Genomic DNA, 19,723 nt, shown 5'->3' with positions numbered 1-19,723 from the left:
ACTAGCTAGCGTGTTGTACTTATTGCCATGTAGTAGCTAGCCTAGCTACTTAGCTCGCGCTCACTTTGACAAGTAGGTGTGCGAGCACCTCGTGGGCTCTCGTCCTGAGATCAAAACATGTTGATGTTGGGATGATGATGATGCAGGTTTGTTAATCTCCAGGCTGTCGCGTCTGTCCCATCAGATCTCTTCTGGTATATTGTACTTGTGTACTTAGCTATACATTAATCTGAAACAAACAAAGTGTATTCGAACTAAGCAGAGAAGGTTTAGGAGTTGTTGCCACACAGGGGTCACTACAAGTGTATATTCTTCACTGCAACAGTGAAGCAGCTAGTTCTGATCTATATTGTGTTGTCATCATGGTTAGTCACTTGTCATGTAATTGTCAGAGAAGATCAGAATTGAACGGACCACAACATTCAATAATGCCTGGCAAAGTACAAGAAGCCTTTGTCTGAACTAACATTACTGTCAGATAAAGTATGTTGTTTTGTCATAAGGGCCAAATGTGTTGTCATTGACTTTGAGTGAATCATCAACAGTGCATTCTGTAAATCAGCTTAATCATTCACACGGTCTTGAATGATCAAAGGACCTTAAAAAGTTGTGAAATCAAGATGTTCAATGGTGCAAATATCATCACTCTTATTGCTCAATATCCCAGGGTCCTGAGGGTCAGAGGTCACTGAGTGGAGCGATTGAGGTAAACTTAACTGTGTGAAAAACAGCAAAGTAAACACATACAAACAAACACACCCTGACGCTTGCACACTTTACATGGTGACTACAGCCTCATAATACACACACAGATCAGATGCCTACATACCCATTGATGCACCCTTTGGATTCCCACATTCTAAACAGAGCAGGTTTCATGTGTACAATTACATTGGCTCTCACTACCCTCATTCATGCTTGCTTGAACCCATTCAGTCAAGCTCTCTTCTTTATAGTAGTGTGAAACACACAGCAGCTCTTGTATCTCCTCTCTCTGTCAGTCAGGCAAGTAGCCGCTCCTGCTCTGTAATGGTGCTCTGATTGCATTACGGAGGCATTAAAGTTGTTTCCACGCTCTGTGGTGCTACAATCCTGTCAAAGATGATCCCTGCTTCATCCTCTCTTTCTCTGGGAGAGGCTAAAGGCTATGTCAGAGAGTGATGAAGAGCGAGAAGGGGGTATAAAGAGACTAAGTGCTGGGTCCGTAATGTGGTGGATGGATATACAGGCAGTTATTTGTCCTCAGATGTTTTCGGTGGGGTGTTAAGGCTTCTGACGCAGCACCCAGGCCTGCAGAGACTAACGTTAGAGGGCTGTGTGGATCCCTGCCTACCAGTAATCAGTGAAACAATCTTCAGCCCTCATTTCTCAGTAGTACCAACATAGAAACTAAGGCTGTGACAGTCATGGAGTTTTGGACAACGATAATTGGCCAGCCAAATGACCGCGTCACCTTAATACTATTCGAATAGCAACAAAAAAAATGACTGCATGTGCTGCGTTAGAAATAGAATGAATAAAACGAGCGTCCCCATCCATGCAAATATTGGCATAAAGGGTGGACTGGCAGTCTTTGCGAGTGTACCCATAGGAGCAAAGCAGGAAGTAAAATATGTGCTAAAATATGTGCCGTGATTGTAATGTCAGTTTAGTTTAATCAACCAAAGAACACATTCCATTGCTTGAGCCACATCAGTTAACATCTTTTGAATGAACAATGCACATTACCATGAAAATTATTAAAGCAGGAAGCACCAGTGAATCGGTCTATAAAAAAGTGGTCAAATGAAGCAGATGCTAAACTACAGGACAGTTTTGCAAGCACAGACTGGAAAATGTTCTGGGATTCTTCCGATGTCATTGAGGAGTACAACACATCAGTCACTGGCTTCATCAATAAGTGCATCGATGACGTCGTCCCCATAGTGACTGTACGTACATACTCCAACCAGAAGCCATGGATTACAGGCAACATTCGCACTGAGCTAAAGGGTAGAGCTGCCACGTTCAAGGAGCGGGACTCTAACCTGGAAGCTTATAAGAAATCCCGCAATGCCCTCCAACGAACCATCAAACAGGCAAAGCATCAATACAGGACTAAGATGGAATCCTACTACACCGGCTCTGACGCTCGTCGGATGTGGCAGGGCTTGCAAACTATTACAGACTACAAAGGGAAGCACAGCCGAGAGCTGACCAGTGAAACTAGCCTACCAGACGAGCTTAATAACTTCTATGCTCGCTTCGAGGCAAGTAACACTGAAACATGCATGAGATCATCAGCTGTTCCAGACGACAGTGTGATCATGCTCTCCACAGCCGATGTGCGTAAGACCTTTAAACAGGTCAACATTCACAAGACCGCAGGGCAGACGGATTACCAGAATGTGTACTCCGAGCATGTGCTGACCAACTGACAGGTGTCTTCACTGACATTTTCAACCTCTCCCTGTCTGTAATACCAACATATTTCAAGCACACCACCATAGTCCCTGTGCCCAAGAACACTAAGGCTATGAAATGCTTTGAAAGGCTGGTTATGGCTCACATCAACACCATTATCCCTGAAACTAGACTCACTCCAATTTGCATAACGCACCAACAGATCGCAGATGATGCAATCTCTATTGCACTCCAAACTGCCCTTTCACACCTGGACAAAAGGAACACCTATGTGTGAATGCTATTCATTGATTACAGCTCAGCGTTCAACACCATAGTGCCCTCAAAGCTCATCACTAAGCCAAGGACCCTGAGACTAAACACCTCCCTCTGCAACTGGATCCTGGACTCCCTGACGCTTTGCCCCCAGGTGGTAAGGATAGGTAACACATCCGCTATGCTGATCCTCAACACGGGGGCCCCTCAGGGGTGCGTGCTCAGTCCCCTCTTGTACTCCCTGTTCACTCATGACTGCACAGCCAGGCACGACACTCTAACATCATCATTAAGTTTGCCGATGACGCAACAGTGCTTGGCCTGATCACCGACAACGATGAGACAGCCTATAGGGAGGAGGTCAGAGACCTGACTGTGTGGTGCAAGGGCAACAACCTCTCCCTCAACTTGATCAAGACAAAGGAAATGATTGTGGACTACAGGAAAAGGAGGACCGAGCATGCCCCCATTCTCATCGACAGGGCTGTAGTGAAGCAGGTTGAGAGCTTCAAGCTCCTTGGCATCCACATCACCAACAAACTAACATGGTTCAAGCACTCCAAGACAGGCACGACAAACCTATTCCCCCTCAGGAGACTTGGGTCCTCAGATCCTCAAAAGGTTCTACAGCTGCACCATCAAGAGCATCCTGACGGGTTGCATCACTGCCTGATACGGCAACTACTCGGCCTCCGACTGCAATGCACTACAGAGAGTAGTGTGTACGGCCCAGTACATCACCGGGGTCAAGCTTCCTGCCATCCAGGACCTCTATACCAGGCGGTGTCAGAGGAAGGCCCAAAGAATTGTCATACGGTACCGGAGTGCCAAGTCTAGGTCCAAGAGGCTTCTAAACAGCTTCTACCCCCAAGCCATAAGACTCCTGAACAGCTAATCAAATGGCTACCCAGACTATTTGCACTGTCCCCCCCACTCCTTCTACCCTGCTGCTATCCACTGTTATTATCTATGCATAGTCACGTTAATAACTCTACCTACATGTACATATTACTTCTATTACCTCGACACCAATGCACCCGCACATTGACTCTGTACCGGTACCCCCTGTATATAGCCCCGCTATTGTTATTTATTGCTGCACTTTAATTATTTGCTTTTCTTATCCCTTGCTGTTTTAAGAAAATACCTACAAAAAAAGGATTGTTAAGGGCTTGTAAGTAAGCATTTCACTGAAAGGTCTACACCTGTTGTATTCGGCGCATGTGACAAATAAAATTTGATTTGAGTTGATTGCTTCGCAATACCAGACAGCCATTGCGATTGTACCCATGATTTTACCAGTCAAATTGCCAGGGTCAGAGGTTCCAAGCCTGTTCTATTCATTCTATTTGTTATTATGACGGTTATTTTATTTTCATGACAGTCTTCATCCATAACCGTCAGTTATACGCTAATTGTGCCAATCCTAGTAGAAGCCTTAACCCTCTCTAACCTCCACTGGAGACAGGTATCCCTATTAGAGGTTGACCGATTATGATTTTTCAACGCCGATACCGATTATTGGAGGGCCGAAAAAAGCAGATACCGATTAATCGGCCGATTTTATTATTTAAAAAAAAATGTTTTGTAATAATGACAATTACAACAATACTGAATGTACACTTCTTTTAACTTAATATAATACATCAATAAAATCAATTTAGCCTCAAATAAATAATGAAACATGTTCAATTTGGTTTAAATAATGCAAAAACAAAGTGTTGGAGAAGAAAGTAAAAGTGCAATATGTGCCATGTAAAAAGCTAACGTTTAAGTTCCTTGCTCAGAACATGAGAACATATGAAAGCTGGTGGTTCCTTTTAACATGAGTCTTCAATATTGCCAGGTAAGAAGTTTTAGGTTGTAGTTATTATAGGAATTATAGGACTATTTCTCTCTATACGATTTGTATTTCATATACCTTTGACTATTGGATTTTCTTATAGGCACTTTAGTATTGCCAGTGTAACAGTATAGCTTCCGTCCCTCTCCTCGCTCCTACCTGGGCTCGAACCAGGAACACATCGACAACAGCCACCCTCGAAGCAGCGTTACCCATGTAGAGCAAGGGGAACAACCACTCCCAAGTCTCAGAGCGAGTGACGTTTGAAACGCTATTAGCGCGCACCCTGCTAATGTTGATGATTAGTTATTTGAGAAGGAGACCAAGTCAAGACGTTGGACCGGGTGGATTCAGTTTATAGTAAGGCAGTTTATTATGAGACAAAGATATTTGGCAAAGCGTGCACGGACTCCTTCGTTTAGCTCATAGGGAACTAGCAGAAGAGAGCCCCGAAACATAGTGTACATCCAATTTATACAATGAAATAACAGTGTGTTGACGTTGAGTCTAGTAGGTCCGCTCTCCTGACTGGTCGATGAGTGGAGGGACGGTCCACTCTCCAGGTGGTGTCGACTTCCCATTGGCCCTTGGCAGTGTCCTTTGTCCTCGGAGTCCAACACACCTAAGTGTGTGTGTGTGTGTGTGTGTATTTCTTGTAATTCGTGTCTGGGTGCTTGCGATATTCATGGAATGTTGTTCTTTACACCAGTGGTCAGTTCGTGTGGCTAGGGTGCTTTCATGTCTTGACATTTTTGTGTGAGTGCTTAGTCCGCCATCAGTCTCTGGGTGTGGTCGTGATTGGTATCAGTTGGTTGCTCAATATGTCTCTGGAGTTTTGTTGTGTGCTGTTGTGAAACATGTTGTGCAAATGCCCTCCTTATATATCATTAGGTAAAACGTTAGATTATCTTTATTACACTAACTAGCCAGCCATTTCACATCGGTTACACCAGCCTAATCTCGGGGGTTGAAGTCATAAACAGCGCAATGCTTGAAGAATTGCGAAGAGCTGCTGGCAAACGCACGAAGGTGCTGTTTGAATGAATGCTCACGAGCATGCTACTGCCTACCATCGCTCAGTCAGACTGCTCTATCAAATATCAAATCGTAGACTTAATTATAACATAATAACACACAGAAATACGAGCCTTTGGTCATTAATATGGTCGAATCCGGAAACGATCATTTAGAAAACGAAACGTTTATTATTTCAGTGAAATACAGAACCGTTGCGTATTTTATCTAATGGGTGGCATCCCTAAGTCTAAATATTCCTGTTACATTGCACAACCTTCAATGTTATGTCATAATTATGTACAATTCTGGCAAATTAATTACGGCCTTTGTTAGGAATAAATGGACTTCACACAGTTCGCAATTAGCCAGGCGGCCCAAACTGCTGTATATACCCTGACTGCTTGCACGGAACGCAAGAGAAGTGACACAACTTCCCTAGTTATAAGAAATTCATGTTAGCAGGCAATATTAACTAAATATGCAGGTTTAAAAATATATACTTGTGTATTGATTTTAAAGAAAGGCATTGATGTTTATGGTTAGGTACATTGGTGCAACGACAGTGCTTTTTTCGCAAATGCGCTTGTTAAATCATCACCCGTTTGTCGAAGTAGTCTGTGATTCGATGAGAAATTAACAGGCACCGCATCGATTATATGCAACGTAGGACACGTTAGATAACTACACATGGTTGATGATATTACTAGTTTAACTAGTGATTATGTTAAGATTGATAGTTTTTTATAAGATAAGTTTAATGCTAGCTAGCAACTTACCTTGGCTTCTTGCTGCCCTCGCGTAACAGGTAGTCAGCCTGTCACGCAGGCTCCTCGTGGAGTGCAATGTAAGGCAGGTGGTGAGAGCGTTGGACTAGTAACCGGAAGGTTGCAAAAACGAATCCCCGAGGTGACAAGGTCAAAATCTGTTGTTCTGCCCCTGAACAAGGCAGTTAACCCCCGTTCCTAGGACGTCATTGAAAATAAGAATGTGTTCTTAATCTGACTTGCCTAATTAAATAAAGGTGTACAAAAAAAAAAAATACCGATTTGTTATGAAAACTTGAAATCGGCCATTCCGATTAAACGGTCGACCTCTAATCCCTATGACAGACAACAGCACAGGATCCAAACCTAGACATTACAGCTCTTGTTCTACCGGTAATGGTTCCTCAGAATGGCTGTGTTTACCTTCTCTAAAGCTGCAGCCCACTGCTCCGCTGCACTTATATGTGTTATATGGTGTTTTTATGCACGTCCATTTCCTCAGGAGCAGCTCAATGTTTAGGCTTCATCTCTGATTGGCTTTTTGGATATCCTCCTCTATCCAGTGAGCTCTGTTTTATGTAACTACTTTTAATGTATTTTGGACTTTTTCCAGCCAAGTCCTCTCCTCTCTCCTGGTGTTAGTGTTGTAACAGTCTCTGCGTTTGGCCCGCAGCGGCCACACTGTGTAATGGGATTAGACATGGATATGAGGAGCCCCAGGCCTGCCTTCCTGCCTGCATGGACCGACAGTTTATTTTGGGTAGGAGTCCATCTATTCTCGACCGGTTTCTCTGCGGTTTGTTGTTGTTTACACACACTATGCATTGCCTGCACTCAACTGCCTGGCTTCCTGATGGGGTTTATCATTGGCTACAAATTAACAGACACACACCCAATCCTTTCTGCACCCCTTTAATCACACCCCTTATCTGAGTGATTTCAGAGTGGCAGAGCCTGATTGCAACAGCCAGGGGACCACACACACAAACCTAATTAGCCTATACGTACTAGGAGTGGCATTTGCACCATAATGTTTCATTCTCGCTCTCTCACACACACACACACACAACAGGTAGCCCTACACACAAACCCTCTAACACACATGTCCTCCCAGACACACTCGCCTTGTGCAAAGCCTCCAATCCCCAATCTCATAATTAATCATCTGAACCCTCCCCTTAGAAGACAGGGGATCTAATAGGCTACTTTGAAGCAAGGTAAGGACATGCCTCACAATATGTATTAAAACATTCAATTAAGTATATGTTTTCAAAATGCATACTGCCTCCAACTCATTGCAAAGTGTTGTGACGCTGATGAAGCCTGCCTTCCGTTGCTGTTTTATGCCTCTTTTCAAAACAACTGGGAACTCAGAAATCTCAGACTTCCGACTGGGAACTAGGAAAGACAACTAGGAACTGGGGGAAAAAAACTAACTTCGATTGGGAAAAATAGTTTTGGACGTTCATCTAACTTGGAATTCCAACTCGGTAACTCAAGCCTCTTTCTAGTGCTCTAACTTTCTGACCTGAAGATTACGGACTAGTGATGCACCGATATGACGTTTTTGGCCGATACCGATATATACAGTATTTTCCTTGCCAAAAGAAAACGATACCGATATTTGAAAATTCTAATGGCGTTTTAAGCATTCTATTACAGTTAACTATTTACATTTACATTTACATTTAAGTCATTTAGCAGACGCTCTTATCCAGAGCGACTTACAAATTGGTGCATTCACCTTATGATATCCAGTGGAACAACCACTTTACAATAGTGCATCTAAATCTTTTAGGGGGGGTTAGAAGGATTACTTTATCCTATCCTAGGTATTCCTTAAAGAGGTGGGGTTTCAGGTGTCTCCGGAAGGTGGGGATTGACTCCGCTGTCCTGGCGTCGTGAGGGAGCTTGTTCCACCATTGGGGTGCCAGTGCAGCGAAAAGTTTTGACTGGGCTGAGCGGGAACTGTGCTTCCTCAGAGGTAGGGGGGCCAGCAGGCCAGAGGTGGATGAACGCAGTGCCCTTGTTTGGGTGTAGGGCCTGATCAGAGCCTGAAGGTATGGAGGTGCCGTTCCCTTCACAGCTCCGTAGGCAATCACCATGGTCTTGTAGCGGATGCGAGCTTCAACTGGAAGCCAGTGGAGAGAGCAGAGGAGCGGGGTGACGTGAGAGAACTTGGGAAGGTTGAACACCAGACGGGCTGCGGCGTTCTGGATGAGTTGTAGGGGTTTAATGGCACAGGCAGGGAGCCCAGCCAACAGCGAGTTGCAGTAATCCATATTTAACACGCACACACATGGACGCAGCGGTCTAAGGCACTGCATCTCAGTGCAAGAGTGGTCACTACAGTCCCTGGTTCGAATCCAAGCTGTATCACATCCGGCCGTGATTGGGAGTCCCATAGGGCGGCACACAGTTGGCCCAGCGTCGGCTGGGTAGGCCGTCATTGTAAAGAAACATTTGTTCTTAACTGACTTGCTTAGTTAAATAAAGGTTACACACACCACACTGACCCCAAAATTATTTTGTTGGCATTTACATATGTCCCCATTACCAGTAAAACATAATCAAAACCTATTTCTTTCACTTACTTGCTGTGTTGTTTCGTTGTTCATTTCTTCAGTCGTTTCGTTCTCAACCAGGATGTCTATGGAATGTGTCAAAAAAGATACACGTCAAATAATACTTTGACGTGTCAAATAAGCTTGTTGACCAATCAGGATCTGAATATGACTGCACATCACATAATAATTTAACGTGTTCATACATTTTTTTACATAGTTATTACACATTGATAACACTAACTTGTATTTCATATGTCACAACGATTCATCGATAAATATGCTACGATACTGGTAAAGTTGTCTCGTGCACCTACAGTGCTGGTCATAAAAAAAAAAGCTAGCTAGCTCATGGATGAAAACAATGTTCTTCCCCAAAAACATAGCAAACGACATCTGTTTCAGTAGCTATAGTTAGCTAGCTAACAATATAGCTAGGTGTCATCATCTAAAATATCCCTAATTTATAAGACAGTTCATTTTTGATTAATGATGGTCGGACCCATCTATGTGAAGCTAGCCACATTAAGGATTAGTGGACTTTGCGGCTAGCCTTCAAAATAAAAGTATGGCAAAATTCTACTATTTGTATTCATTTCCATCACTATCAATGACATACTTTTATTTTGAAGGCAAGCCGCAAATTCCACTATTGTGTCTAATCCTTATTGTGGCTAGCTTCACAACACATAACCCGGTCCGGTCGAGCCTCACTAGCCAGATGTCGCTAGCTGGCTGCTTATCACGTTAGCTTTGGCCAACAGGGTTAAGTAGCTGGCTAGCTATTTATTTTCATGAACTGAAGTTCAATTTCAATAGGCGAACAACAAGTGGCTACCTAGCTAATACTTACTCACAAGGATTTCTAAATCATTGCTTAGAATAATGAAAATGACTGCAGTTTCTACTGGTCATTGTTTTCAGGCTGGTTGTATTGGTGCTCGCTAGCTACCCCAGATGTTGCGGTCGAACAAATAATGCTTTATTACCAACGCGTTATTGTTAACACATCATTCGTGGCCGATGTTTGCTTGTTTGCAGACTTTTTTTGTACAGCTTTGGCAGTGCTACTGTATCTTTCTTGACACGCAAAGACCCAAACGGTGTTCCATAGCATGTTGTGAAGCTAATAGCAGTGACGCTATTACTGTGTAACTACGGTATGGCAACAATTGAAAAATAGCGCACTTGCTTGTGTTTACCTGTGCTCGACCACTCGGCGAAAGCCAACATCACCCACGACAGAAGAAACCGTTGATTGTCAAGGGCAACAAATTCCATTATCTTGGCTTTAATTGATTTCGCGTTTTGAGTTGTCTCGCTGAAATGTTCTTACTCTTTCAAATGACTGCTCGACTTGTTGACTGCTCGATCCACACTGCAGACATTGTGGGCTAGGTTAGGGATGCTGTGTTGCACGTGTAGCGCAAAATTTTACCTGGCGTCATTATGTCATGTACCTACGTTATATAGATATGCGCGGCAGCTTTGACATCGGTTTTTAACATCGGTGTTAAACTTGACATCGGGCCGATACCAATGTTGGCATTTTTAGCTAATATCGTCCGATTCCAATATGTTCACCGATATATCGTGCATCCCTATTATGGACAACATGATTTGACCATATTTTTTTGGGAGTTCCCAGTTGTCTTGAAAGCACCACAAGATGCTTCAGCACCAACAGCAGCTCTTGCGATGTCTGACAGATTTTCCCCTCAAAGGCTATGTATCTGTATACTGTAGGCTTACACGTGTGATAAATAAGATACGTAAAGAAAATACTGTACAAAAGCGCCAGTTTAATTCCACTAAATGATGCAAATTAACCTATAGACTGATAAATATATCTGCTTTTCAATTTCTTTCCAGCCAATTAGCCCTAGACTCAGGTGAGTTAGAGCAGGGTGACCCAGACCTAGACCCGGTTTATGAGATCTGTGATGAGACCGATACCAGCTGAAATGTTAGTTTTTTGTAGTCGGGAGTGGTCTGAGCCAGAGAAGAGCCTATCTCTTGCTCTGAGGTGACGTGCTTGGTCACACAATTTATACCCTGAACCCTGCCCTGGTCTGGATGACTCAGGATGAGATCATGGAAAGTGCAGAGCAGCATTTACCTATCACTGATGTTTTAACTGACATGGGCTAATTGAGTGACTGTCAGTGAGTGGCATATAACAAGAGGAGAACTGCTGATGCACAACCAAGTATAGAAATTGTGCTTTGTGTATTCTACTATTCTAACTCTCAACAGTAAGTTGAGACCCGACTGAGTTCGTAAAACTCACAGAGGTCAGGACCTCTGGCCCTGCCTGTGGTTAATTTCACAGATGAGCTGATTGCAGGGTGACCCACGTGTCCTTGCAGCTTTTGTGTAAATCAGGCATGGGGCCATGTGAACACACACATGCATGCACGTACACACACAATGAGACAATTGACTTGGCAGAGAGGATGCATTATTTCCTGTTTATCGAAGAAAACATTTCCTCCCAGGGAATTCTGGTTGATACATTTTTCAGGAAATTAGTTCACGACTGAATAAATACACTTGAGTGGAGAGGTTAATTCCACTCAGGAGGTTTGGTATTTCCACTCAGGAAAATAGTTTATAGTCTGATTTCACTGTGCAAGTGTTGTCGGAACATTCTCTTTTTGGGAGCAGCAACACTGTTAGCAGGTTGAGATTTGTCTTTCATATATTTCTTGATTGATTATCCCAACACAGTGCACATTTGAATTGGATGTGTCAGGTGTGTATTGATTGAGTGGTTATGAAGTGCTATCAAACTAAGTCTGGTCATTCCACCCTGCAGCATCCCCCTTGCGGTTGCGTGTCCTGTAGCGCTGTGCTGGCCTGAGGAGTCACTCCTGAGGTCCATTGCATGCTAACACGAATGACGGGCTCACTGATCCAACACACTACCCTTCTGCCTCTATGACCCCATGTTATTTTTAGAAGCAGGCAATGTGACATCTGCTTTGCATACTCCTCTGCTCCCTGAGACACAGGGAGCAGGCACTCACTGTGTGTTTGTGTGTATGTGTATGTTTCGCTAACATCAGTGTATGGGTCAGTGGTCACAGGAGGCAGTGGTGTAGTTAAAGGGATAGTTCTCCCAAAATACAATGACACATTGGTTTCCTTATTCTGTTAGCAGTCAAGGTATGAACAAGGTATAACAGCAATCTAGGCTTTGGTTTAATTTCCCTGGCAGTGGCTGGCACAGTTTTCAATTGCTAATGTTTAGCGTTTGTGGCACAAATTCCATTCACGTCATTGGACCAATATTATCATTTTTCACGCATCATGTTCAAATCATCTATGTGACTGAGTTTCTATTGTTATTTTTTATTGGATTGATGTGCGAAAAATGCTAATGTTGGTCCCATGACCTGAATGGTATTTGTGCCACAAATACTAAAACATTAGCATTTGAAACCAGTGCCAGAGAACTAAATGAAAGCATGGATTGCTGTCAAAACTTGTCCATAAATCAAAATGTAATTTGGGTGAACTATCCCTTTAAAATCGATAGAGTAGGACTCCTGCTGAGGTGTGTGTATGAGCAGGGCTGATCTATGACGGATGGTAGTAAAGCTCAGCTGTGGTGTAGATGGAACGGCTGTTCATTTGGTGTGTTTTACAGTATTGTGAGAGCTGCTTCCCTACTTTGGATTTTGTTTGATTATTTGAGTGGGCTATTTATTGAGTGAATCATTGCATACATTTTGCATTCATTTATGAATTAGTTTTTTTTGTGTTTGCATTTTTAAGTATGTAGGATGTCGAAAGCCAAGTGAGGTGTTAGGAAGTAGGAAGGCTAAATGTTTGTTGTGGTTGTTTTTCAGGGAATTAATCAGCTGCTCTCTATAGTAATATGTCTATAGCGCCACTATCTCCTACTGGAGGGAACCAGAACTGCAATGCAGTGTTTTTTTTTTTTAGACCACCAATTTAAATGATAGTCATCATTTGGAAATGAAATGGAATTGCCAATAAAAAGTGAGTTTATAATAACTCATGCAGGGAGGATGTAGTATGATGAGATGTCTCACCATGGGGGTTTCTAATGGGGATTTGATTAAGCCAGCATTAGCTGTCTGGATCTCACTACTGCTATCTTGTTAAGTGTGTGATTTAATGAAACTGGATCGTGAGCAGACACTTAAGTACTCTTTTCTTCTCTCTCCTCAGTCTTTCCCTGCCTCTCCTCTGCTTTCCTTCTCAAAGCTATTATCTATATTTCACACTCAGTCAACCTGAAAATCTCATCTCATCCTATCCACGAACACATTCTCCTCATGTCTCCAGATGTGTGTGTGCGCGTGTGTTCTTACAAAGAAACGCTGGCAGACTGACAATCCAGAATCCCCTCTCCCCTCTGAAGTGTTGCTCTCCTGTGTGTGTGTGTGTGTGTGTGTGTGTGTGTGTGTGTGTGTGTGTGTGTGTGTGTGTGTGTGTGTGTGTGTGTGTGTGTGTGTGTGTGTGTGTGTGTGTGTGTGTGTGTGTCAGCGCTGTGATTGACAGGTGTGTTTCTGTGTTGATGAGGACTTGGGGGTATAGTTGAGGTAGTCTCTAGCCCAGGTCTCTACAACCCTGTTCCGGAGAGCTTCCCTCCTGTAGGTTTTCGCTCCAACCCCAGTTGTAACTAACCTGATTCAGATTATCAACCAGCTAATTATTAGAATCAGGTGCGCTAGATTAGGGATGGAACAAAAACTTACTGGACGGTAGCTCTCCAGGAACAGGGTTGGAGAACCCTGCTCTAGCCTGAGTCGTATAACATCTCAGCCTCCCTGCATCCCTGTCTGTTTGCGTGTATTGATTGCCCCAGTAGTGTAATATGCTTTCCCTTGGATAAATGTATTGAACTGTCTTGTATGTCTAAAAATCCCTTTCCATCCCAATAACATATTGTACTGATGTATATACTGTAGGGCAGGCAACTATTGTCCTGGAGTGCCGCAGGCACTTCATGTGTGTTGAATTTAGGCAATCACTGAACTGAATAATTAGCTCAGCTGATCAGGTGTGGTGCCTAGTTAGAACACAATCCTGTAGTACCTGCAGCACTCCAGGAACAGGGTTGCCTACCCCAGCGGCAGGGAGTGTACAGTCGTGGCCCAAATTTTTGAGAATGACACAAATATTAATTTTCACACAGTTTGCTGCTTCAGTGTCTTTAGATATTTTTGTTAGATGTTACTATAGTATACTGAAGTATAATTACAACGATTTCATAAGTGTCAAAGGCTTTTATTGACAATTGCATGAAGTTGATGCAGAGAGTCAATATTTGCAGTGTTGACTCTTCTTTTTCAATACCTCTGCAATCCGCCCTGGCATGCTGTCAATTAACTTCTGGGCCACATCCTGACTGATGGCAGCCCATTCTTGCATAATCAATGCTTGGACTTTGTCAGAATTTGTGGGTTTTTCTTTGTCCACCCACCTCTTGAGGATTGACCACAAGTTCTCAATGGGATTAAGGTCTGGGAAGTTTCCTGGCCATGGACCCAAAATATCGATGTTTTGTTCTCCGAGCCACTTAGTTATCACTTTTGCCTTATGGTAAGGTGCTCCATCATGCTGGAAAAGGCATTGTTCGTCACCAAACTGTTCCTGGATGGTTGGGAGAAGTTGCTCTCGGAGGATGTGTTGGTACCATTCTTTATTCATGGTTGTGTTCTTAGGCTAAATTGTGAGTGAGCCGACTCCCACACATGAATGGTCTCAGGATGCTTTACTGTTGGCATGACACAGGACTGATGGTAGCGCTCACCTTGTCTTCTCCGGACAAGCTTATTTCCGGATGCCCCAAACAATCGGAAAGGGGATTCATCAGAGAAAATGACTTTACCCCAGTCCTCAGCAGTCCAATCCCTGTTCCTTTTGCAGAATATCAGTTTGTCCCTGATGTTTTTCCTGGAGAGAAGTGGCTTCTTTGCTGCCCTTCTTGACACCAGGTCATCCTCCAAAAGTCTTCGCCTCACTGTGCGTGCAGATGCACTCACACCTGCCTGCTGCCATTCCTGAGCAAGCTCTGTACTGGTGGTGCGCCGATCCCGCAGCTGAATCAACTTTAGGAGACGGTCCTGGCGCTTGCTGGACTTTCTTGGGTGCCCTGAAGCCTTCTTCACAACAATTGAACCTCTCTCCTTGAAGTTCTTGATGATCCGATAAATGGCTGATTTAGGTGCAATCTTACTGGCAGCAATATCCTTGCCTGTGAAGCCCTAATTGTGTAAAGCAATGAGGAGGGCACGTGTTTCCTTCCAGGTAACCATGGTTGACAGAGGAAGAACAATGATTCCATGCACCACCCTCCTTTTGAAGCTTCCAGTCTGTTATTCGAACTCAATCAGCATGACGGAGTGATCTCCAGCCTTGTCCTCGTCAACACTCACACCTGTGTTAAAGAGAGAATCACTGACATGATGTCAGCTGGTCCTTTTGTGGCAGGGTTGAAATGCATTGGAAATGTTTTTGGGGGATTCAGTTCATTTGCATGGCAAAGAGGGACTTTGCAATTCATCTGATCACTCTTCATAACATTCTGGAGTATATGCAAATTGCCGTCATACAAACTGAGGCAGCAGACTTTGTGAAAATGTATATTTGTGTCATTCTCAAAACTTTTGGCCACGACTGAAGTTGTGTTTTGTTCACGCAGTGTGTATTCATCAGGCCCCTGAATGGGATTTATTTTACTGGAACCAATTGTGATCATGCTGTTGTTAGCAGCCTGGGTTTGGTGGAGGTGGGGTGTACTTGAATGAATGTCCTGAAAACAAAAGAACATGATCTCTCTGCTCTATAAAACCCCTAGCCTGGCTACCTCCTCCTCCTCTGTCCCTTTCTATTATACTGCTGAATCACAATGACCATATTATCTCTTCCTCCTCGTAATTCTTCCTCGACCTCTATCCTCACTCTCCCCGCCTCCTTCTCTTCTCCCTATTTTCCTATCCTCTTTTTTCCTCCTATCTCCCTCTCTCAGCCCTCGACTTGTCTCCCTCTTCCACTCTCCTTCCTCTCTTCTCCTCCTCGTCCTCCTCCTCCCTCTCTCCTGTGTGTGAGGAGTCATTAATCTCAGCCAGAGCGATGGTCACTCTTGACTGCACCATAAACTCTCATCCGTCAGCACTTAATTGAATTGCCGGGTGTTTAAGAACAATGAGAACCGATCTCTCTCTGCGCTATCATTGTATCATGCCTTTTTTTCATTTTCTCTCGCTATCATGCTTTTTCTCGTTATTTTCACTCTCTCTCCTTTCCGGTTGTACTCTTTATCCCCTCTCTCCTTCTAACTCCTTCCCTTTGGTCTCACGCTTTAATCAGTCATAATTTGGCAGTAATGGAGGCTTGTGGTCCCTTTTGGGTTAAGAGGCATCCAGTTCGTCCTTGTCTGTGGCACTTGTCCATGTTGCAGTGTATGTGTGTGTGTGCATGTGTTTGTGTGTGAGTCGTTCCATGTCATTTCAGCAAGGCATGACACCCATCATCTTAGATTGTTCTGAAATTGTTTTTCTACCTAAAGTTGCAAAGAAAACGTTGAGAAACAAAACCCAAGAGACAAGCAAAATAACTTACAAGATGGCGCTGCAGTGGATAGCTGCAGTCTTATGGGCTCCTGCACAATTCTTAAATAGTGTTTTTTTTTTGTACGTAATGTTTCCGGCATCATTTCCTATGACCGAAAACAGCTTCTGGACATCAGAACAGCGATCACTAACCCTGATTTGGATTAATATTTCTACTTCAACGAGTCGGCAGCTCTGGATGTTATGTTCACCCTGGACCAGGCCCTTATCCCCGGGACTCGAAAGAGGAAGCGGCGAAAGAGAGGTGTGATGATTAGACTACGTGGTCGAGCATCTAGACCACCAGTGCCCTCAGTTTTGTTGTCGAACGTACAATCACTAGAGAACAAACTGGATGGGCTCCGTTCGAGACTGTCTTATCAATGGGACCTGAACAACTGTCATATCCTATGTTTCTCTGAGTCGTGGCTGAACAAGGACATGGATAATATACACCTACTGTAGCTGCTTTTCCATGCTCGTCAACATCGGGCGGCAGCCTCTGGTAAGCTGAGAGGGGAAGTGGTGTGTCCCTTTGTTAACATCAGCTGGTGTGCGATCTCTAATGTTAAGGAAGTCTCAAGTTTTTGCTCACCTGGGTTAGAATACCTCATGATAAGCTGCAGACCGTATTTACCAAGAGTTTTTTTTATCTGTATTTTTCGTAGCTGTCTATTTACCACCACAAACCGATGCTTACACTATGACCACACACTCAACGAGCTGTATAGGGCCATGCGCAAACTAGAAAATGCACATCCAGAGGTGGCAGTTTTCGTGACCGGGGATTTTTAATTAAGGGAAACTGAAATTTGTTTTACCTAATTTCTACCAGTATGTCACATGTGCAACTAGAGGTAACAAGACTCTAGATCACCTTTACTCCACACACACAAACTCATACAAGGCTCTCCCTCGCCGTCCCTCCTCCTGATTCCTGCTTACAAGCAAAAACTCTAACAGGAAGTACCAGTGATGCGCTCAAGTGGTCCGATGAAGTGCATGCTAATCTACAGGACTGGAATATGTCCTGGGATTCATCCGATAACGTTGAGGAGTTTACCACATCAGTCACCGGCCTCATTAATAAGTGCATTGACGACGTCGTCCCCATAGGGACCATAAGTACATAGCCCAACCAAAACCCATGGATTACAGGCAACATTTGCCCTGAGCTAAAGGCAAGAGCTACCACTTTCAAGGAGCGGGACACTAACCTGGACAAGTGTTGTCACGATACCATATTTTTTTACTTCGATACCGACACCAGGGTTTAGTATCACAATACTCGATATCGAAATGATACTCGATACCGAAACTATACCACGGCAAAAATAAAAGAAGGCATATTAGCTAAAGTCACAGAATAACTACTGTTTTTTTATTTTTTTATTTACATTTAACAATATCTTTAACTTGTAAAACAAATATAATAACAAATATATTAAAAATAAAACCCCATATTAAATACCAGAGCAGGCAAATATTTTACAATTACATCTAAACTGTTTTAAAATGTAATTCGATACATATCAGGATTCATTTGCTAATCTATGGCCATGATATTGGGTCAAATGACATTCATTATTCAGTACAGCTAAATAGTTTAATGTATTAAATTAATAGTTTAGTTCCAAAACGACAAACACTTTTGAAGCTCTGTGAAATGCACTCATAACTTGACAGCAATGTATTCAGACTACTTCGGGTTTGTCTGGGATTGCTAGCAGTAGCCACTAGCCAACCAGCAGCCCTGGGCAGAGCCATGATTGAAATGCACTCTGGGAATCGTAGTATGCAGTCTAAAATCCATTGTATTTATATGATGTGTAGACCATTGCTTTAATTTTTGGGTTGTGTAATCCTATTATAATGCTCACATGAATGCCATGCTGATGTTCATGTCTTTGTCTCTAAAAAATACAAATACATTAGTAGAATAACATTACAATGTCATTTTTGGAAATGAACCTCCCTTGCACTGCTTTGTAACACATGTTGCTTAGTTGTTTCAGTGGGCTGGCCCTCATCTACTCTAATCAAAGTATTCCCATAGTTTGCTTCTGCAGTCAGTTTTGTCAACAAACTGCGGGGATGGGGTATGATTTATTTTTTTTGTCAGAAGAAGCCATGCTGTTGGCATTTTCTCTCTCCTCTCGCTTGCTTCTCAAAAGTGGTTCGCACTGTATAGTCTATGGCAAGTGCAAGTAGCCTGGCTAGCTACTGCCTCCTTGAGAATATTCAGATGAATGACTAGACGGACTCGATCCTCTCAATCCATATGACATGAGAAGCATTTGACAGAAGTACTGAAAGTAACAAAAATTCTGGTACCAAACCGTGTTTAATGTTCTAGTATTTATACCGTGCAACACTAATCCAGAGGATTTACAAGAAATCCCGCTACGACCTCTGATGAGCCATCAAACAGGCAAAGCGTTAATATAGGACTAAGATTGAATCCTACTTCGCCGGCTCTGACACTCGTGAGACGTGGCAGAGCTTACAAACTATCATGGATTACAAAGGGAAACCCAGCTGCAAGCTGCCCAGTGATGCGAGCAGGGTATAACATTTTCTTTTTGATCCACCAGCCACTGGGGAGATTTAAAAAACTAGCAGCCGCTCAGATTTTTTACCAGCCCAAATATATTTATTTCACTTAAATTATACTTAACTAAATACAAAAAACAGATGTGCATTCTTTGTAATGTTTTTGAAACAAGTGTATTACTAGTAAGAAGTAATGTGGTATATTGTTTAATTACATTTAGAATTTGTATGTTTTAAGCAAAATATCACAGATGAGACGAACATTTTCACCTGCCCCATTAAGGGTGGGAGGTTACTGTGCCTGTGAGATTGAGTCTGACTGACTAGTAAAAGCGTTGTCTTCTCTTCTCTAGCAGTTGAAACTCAAACAGAAAAACAACCAAGCTTGTGAACTATGTAAATAGCCAAGAAACACAAGGACAAAGTCTCACTTCAGTATACATACGTTTCAAGTGTATTACTTTTATGCCTGTGCGCACAGCCCCCAGCCAGGAAGTGTTGCAGCGAGAGGTGGCATAGGCTATATAGGATTCGTAGTTATTTGACTTTGTGCGATTAATTTACATGCTATGAAGCAAAACGGCGAAAATACTTTGAAAACAGCTACGGAAGCATTTATTTTACTATAAATGTGATCACACTTGACTATTTCCATTCACAAATGTGAGTGAAATGCTTGCACTTTGGAACCCTGACCACCCGACAATGTGGCTGGTGAAACAGACATCTTACCCG

At 43.1% G+C, this 19,723-nt stretch overlaps 1 protein-coding gene across 1 annotated transcript in view; it reads left to right on the top strand.

Annotated features, from left to right (window-relative positions):
* The window catches only part of siah2l (seven in absentia homolog 2 (Drosophila)-like), a 43,973-nt gene that overhangs the window by 579 nt on the left and 23,671 nt on the right, over nucleotides 1-19,723 (top strand). The gene's annotated exons all lie outside the window — the stretch shown is intronic.

The sequence above is a fragment of the Salmo salar genome, chromosome ssa04, assembly GCF_905237065.1.
Source record: "Salmo salar chromosome ssa04, Ssal_v3.1, whole genome shotgun sequence".
Lineage (NCBI taxonomy): Eukaryota > Metazoa > Chordata > Actinopteri > Salmoniformes > Salmonidae > Salmo > Salmo salar.
The sequence above is the reverse complement of the archived record's forward strand: the minus strand, read 5'-3'. Positions and strand labels throughout refer to the sequence as shown.